Raw genomic sequence first — 6159 nt, 5'->3', positions numbered from 1 at the left:
TCTACGAAAAATTCATTAGTATCTGTTTGATACGAATTCTATCTCTCTATCGATACACCATCAACGTTTCTCGCGTGAAACGCCTAAAAGTGAAAACCAGTTTTAACCTAGTTAAATTTAGTAGCCTAATCCAGAGTTTAATAACCGATTATCTCTATATCAAGCGACATTCGACATTCTTGTTACAAATATTATTCCTAGCGGCAGGTTAGAAATGTTTTCTGAAGATGTGTATCGATTCACATAACTGGTTGCGTGATTAAATGGTGTCTGCTCAGCTTGGAGAAAATAATGAAATTTGTCTCGCAACAGAGAAACACGCTTCTTCTAGATCGAATCTTTCGATGTCTAAAAACGTTCGAATAGTTTTTTCCTATGTTTCTTTGCTCGTTAGCTGTCTTGCGGCGGGAGCTTTCGCGACGTTGCTCAACGAAGAAAGTGACCACAAACCCAAGTGAGTCATTTAAAACGGGATATTTGGAAAGTTGTAAACATTTTCGACGATATAGTTACGAATACGTTGTATTCGCGTGACTGGTGATAAGAATCAAGTAATAAATCCTAGTCGAGAACGTAAAATTTCTTAATAAAGATATCGATGTTGACTGTAATAGTCCGGCTGGCAAATCGTCTAGAAGACATTTTCAATAGTATTTAGAAGATAAGATCGACGATACATCACAGAGACGTCAAATAAAAAATAATGGAGCACGCTAGAAAATAGCGAACTGACATTCGGTTTAATAACCTACACTTGAACGATCTAGATAATGAAATTTGTTACGATCGTTCGAGAGACGCGGTCGCGAGGAATCGCGTCAGCGAGAGGCGTAAATTCTTGCTACGATTCGGCTAACCGAATAGGATTAGGATAACAGGGGTGGTTCAATGAATGCAACTGTATTCTACAGTTATATAATATATATATTTCCACCAGATTGTAACACTTACAGCGTAGACAGAAATTATTGGACTTAGTTGTATCGGAAGTACAATGATTGACCCGAGAGTTGATAGAGTTAACGTGTTGAATGCCGAGAACTTGTTAGAATTGTAGACTTGACTGCCTGATGATCGAAAGAACAGTAGTGTTGACTGTCCGAGGTATGTAAGAGCAGTAGTTGACTGTCCGAGATGTGTAAGAGCAGTGCCAGGCCCATCTCATGCTATTTAGGAGGGAAGCTCGATGTGGGTGTACCCTTTTTGAACTAAGAACGCGGATTCGTTGATGACAATTTTTGGCCGGGAAAGTGAGGATAATAGACATTGTTTCTATTGGCTACTAAGATTGTCGATGGACTAGGAAGGGTCTTAGCCGCCCTCGATAGAAAGTTGGTAGTAGGAAGCATCGCACGTGTGCAAAACTAACTTTCACGTGCTTTCCAGAACCAAACCAGAAACCCCAGAAAACGCTTTCGTAAAAAGACCTTTGCTTGATATGAACGACTTTCGCTAGAGTTTTCTGAGATATATGGTCAGTCTTTGAGAATCCTAAGGGGCACGCAATAAGGATGTACGGACATCTGGCTGCTATACGTCCAGATAGAGAGTCGGCCGAACGTAACAAAATTTATTATTTAACTTTACAGCACGAAGTACATGCGTGGAAAGAACGTTTAAATTTATCATTAAAATATGAGTGCTAGATTATATATACCGTATATCTTGTTTTATAACATAGTTGAGGTTCAACTACATTTTCTAAATGCTCTTCCAATTAACTCTAAATAAAAAGCATAATCATCTAACTGTTTATTGAAACATTACGATCTAATGACAGTAAGCACTAAAAGCAATACGATCTAAAAATCAATCATGGAATTTCATATTTTTAAATACAAAGTTATCAAAAGTAAATATTTGGCGCATATTCCTGTTAACGTAATTTCAATAGGGAATTATCAATGAGCAATCTGATCGAAGAATCGAATATTAGACCAGGAACTCGTTAAATGTATTCCCGTGATATTGTTGAGGCTGTTAAAAATTGAGAAGAATCAGAGAAAATCAAGGAGGACATCACCTTGAAAGTGAGCAGTCGATGAGGCGTAACAAGAGTTGGCCAATGATAGGTCGGTATCGATACTGGAAAAAAGGGTTCTAGAATCACTGGTGAACTTTGCACGAAATTAACTTCAAGCGCCGCTTTGCAGAAAGACGAAACACGGATAAAAGGAAAATGCTATTAAGGTTTCACTTCCACTTCATAATTTATAAGGTAACGGAAAAAGAAATAGCGGAAAGTAAATCGATAACAGCGATTGCGGGGTTTATTTTAGCCGCGATACGATTGATTATATGGAAGAAATGTTAACTGAAAGCAGCAGCTTCACAAGTGTTCATATCACCGCTATTAAGATTACTGATATTGCATATATTTTTTCTTTAACAATAGTATATAAATCAATACATGTCTTGTACACCTGCCAAATAACAGCAGAAAGCGTATCTAAATTTCGATAAGTTATCGAAGAAATTCTATTGTGCAACGTTAATTGGGAGAAGAAAGTGTTTAAATTTCTCTGAAGTAGAATTTAAAACGTGGACGATCGAGATACTACGATCTCTTTGTACGAATGCTAAATACCTCGCGGGCATGAAAAAATACAAAAAATGTATATTTCGTAGGTGAATTATATACCACTTAGATTTTCAAAAAGAGGAATATTAGTACAGCGTTAGAAATAATTTTAGAAACATACTCGTGAAACAGATTAGATGCAAATCGAGCGTTGCGCAGTGATAAAAGATCACGGAAACCGAGCCAACAAGAAGAATGTCCGCAATCGGTTGGAGAAGTTAGACATTGATATTAGAAACCGCAACCGTGATTGGAATTTCTACGCGATCAACCAATCCGGCGGTTTTATCGAAGTCAAACAAAGTGAGGAATCAAGAGCAAGAGGAACAACTTGAACGTCTTTGGTGAAGTTTCAGAACTTGGAATTACGAATATAGTCATGTTGCACGAATATAGTAATGGTCATGTTCGTAACGATTTCTTAAGATACTGATTCGTGGTAAACATCAGTGAAAAACAGGGGAAACGGTCGTAAAATACTGGTTTCTTTAAAGACGGGAAAGTTGAAAAAAGTTTGTCAGGTAAATCGATTCGTTAGGCAAATGGTGTGCTGTCGAATGGTATCGCGCCTCTAATCTGCAAACTAATAGAGGCGCGGCGAGATCGCCTAAAGACAACTATAGGGACACGTTTTAAGGAACGTATCTAGTTTCGATTGTGTAACTAGCCAGCTGCAGCTATTTTACCCCGTCAACCGCGTAGCTCGAGTCATTTCGATAATTCTCTTTTGCAAAGCATTTGCGACGTTGGCGACGGTAAAAAGTTAAGGAAATCGGAACTATTCGTCGATCGATATCTTCCAAGGCGACTTATTTGGATGAAAAACAGCATTCCTGCGTTGATTTTCAGTTTCCTGTCACGACAGCTGCCAAGTAACAAGATCAGTTTCATAATATTACGTTCTCGAGACTGCTAAAACAATTCAGCAGTCAAACAAGCACGAAGGGTGAAAGTTGGAAACAATTAAGGAACGCTTAGAAGCTAAATGAAAAACCAGCCAATTATTAATTAATCGACTCGATCGATACGCTTGATACAGATTAGGTTTTTATCTGTAATGTATAACGGGGGAACCGTGACCAGTCGATTCGTTTAGAAAACTGTGCGCTGAATGGGCGTACCTAATAAAATCATCTCGATAGCTAACGGAGCGTTTTCTAACGTTTAGTGATGAAAGAACCTAGATGCAAAGAGTTTCTATATAGCAGAATTGGATATTATTCACGAGCACGTGGCTACGATATCTGTGCCTCATGTAATTCAGTAGGTAGCCTCCGCGTTAGTAAATTATTCACGATCATCTTTCATCTTTTCGTGAGCAGCCCTCCGCACACTTTCTCGAAGTGTCGAATTAGAAAGGAAATTCGCATATTTTATGTGCTGTATACATATAGTCAGCTCTGACGTTCAGCTATTCGTGAAAGTATAAACAGGGTGGAGTAGCTTTGTTGGTAGGATTCTGTCAAAGAATCACAAGAGGCGATCAGCAACTCGAGGCACTTTCGAGCCTGATGACTCGTCAGACGTGACGTTTGCCGTAGAATAACGGACACGTAGGCTTGCGATCGGGTGTACCGCGGATATAGCGAGTGTCCTTCGCGAGAAACGGCACTCACTATCGCCAACAATCCTGGCTACCAATACGCCACTCAGCCCTTTCATATCTATTGCCTTCGATCTAGCCGATTGGTCGTTTTGAAATTTCCTTTCGACGAAAGGTTTCGATCGCCTGTTTGACTTTATGCAACATTGTTATACAAAGAGTATAAAACCAATAGTAATAACTTCATGGTATTTGAGCGTTCAATTTATAATGATGATAAATGTACGGTACGTCAAGAAAAAGATATAATGCTTTTAAAGACTTCTTCGCTGAGAGAATTAATATCTAAGATGTTAAATGATATCTAAATGTATTAAAATTAATATTTCTACTTCTAAAACCAGGTTCTAAAATCAATATTTTCTGCGTAACATGTATAAGGTTATATGAAATCGAGTTTCAATTGAAAATGTAACGATCTAATTTATTTTGAAGAAAACCGAGACGATTTAGAAACATAAGGTTCTTAAATAAAATTATATGATGTCGTGTTCAAGAAATTCGAAATCCAACTTCCTTCTTTAAATTCCTATTTCTACGTCTTTATTTAAACTGCACTTAAATTCATTAAAATATTCCAGTGCGTTTCTAATTAAAATCCAAGAATTTGTTGTTATAACAACCAAAAGCCTTCACTTACATAAAAATATTCACATCTTTAACCATTCACTTCCTCGCAAAAAAATTCTTTAAATCATGTTGGGGCACGAGATCACCCAACAATTCAAATTACCAAATTTTACCAGGAACAAGGAGTCTTGTATACACGAGTCTACTAGAAAACGAGGGACAAACAGCCGTTTGAAATGTTATTCGCGCATACCATGAACGAAATACATGCGACGAGGGCGTTAAAAGGCCGAAGAGATCCGCGCAGTTCCTTTCACCATGTGTCGAGCAACGGGACATGCTATGTAGTTCGGTGGATCGAGTCGATGTGTCTAACCGGTCGACTGGCTGCTCTCGAATGTGATTCACAATCGTCTTATTCGGATCGACCGCCTCCGGGTTCGCTGTTAACCACCGGATGAAATTGAATCCAGCGCTGCACGAGACTCTGCTTGATAATGGTCCCATCCGTTTCTCGAAATCAACTTTCCACACAAATGTTTCCACGAATCATGCGATCCCGCATATTTCTGTGTATACGTACATTAGCAAAAGTTTGTAGTTATTACATGTTTCATGGGACCAAAAATTTAGGAAAGTTAGCTTACAGTTCTATTACATTGAAACATTCTTTCGTTTAAAATTGGTCGAAATAGGTCGAAATGTATGAAATATAGAAAATAAAGGAAGTTGGTATACTTAGAGCATTAATTTCAAATTATGACAAAACTGATAGAAAATTTAATATGGGTACTGTTTGGTACTGAAAAATTTGCTAAGAAACGAAATGAAAACTTGATCCTTTTATAGTAATGGAATCATATTTAGTGTCACAATAATTTAAATGGAGCACACATATTTTCGTTATTGACCGAAATGATCTACGAATCGTTAACAATACACTACATTGTTATTAATGTTTACAGATGAAAGGAAGAGCAGATTGAAGTACGTCTCACGATCTTGTATCGTTTTATCCTCAAATTGCCTCGAATTATAATACAGTTGCAAAAGTTAAAGCACATTTTTGACAGGTAGTGTATACAAACTCATCCGGAGAATTTCGCTACGGCGGTAATTACAACGGGAGTTGAATTGCTCCGTGATCTTGGTGTAATTACGACAACCATCGATACCGATTACAGAATTTCGTCGAGTTTCGTGATTAATCAATTACAGCCAAGTCCATTAACGATTCTCATAGTCCACGGGACTCCTTACCGAGAAAAAGTACATCAGTTATTACTTAGAAAAGCAAATGAACTATGTAGAAAAACAACTTTGAGTTCCAGTTAGAGACAAGTATAAATAGCTTTCACTATTTGTAAATTTTGTTTTCTCTTTTTTCATTTTCCGATCGCTAAGA

This window comes from Bombus pascuorum, chromosome 1 (assembly GCF_905332965.1).
Source record: "Bombus pascuorum chromosome 1, iyBomPasc1.1, whole genome shotgun sequence".
Lineage (NCBI taxonomy): Eukaryota > Metazoa > Arthropoda > Insecta > Hymenoptera > Apidae > Bombus > Bombus pascuorum.
The sequence above is the reverse complement of the archived record's forward strand: the minus strand, read 5'-3'. Positions refer to the sequence as shown.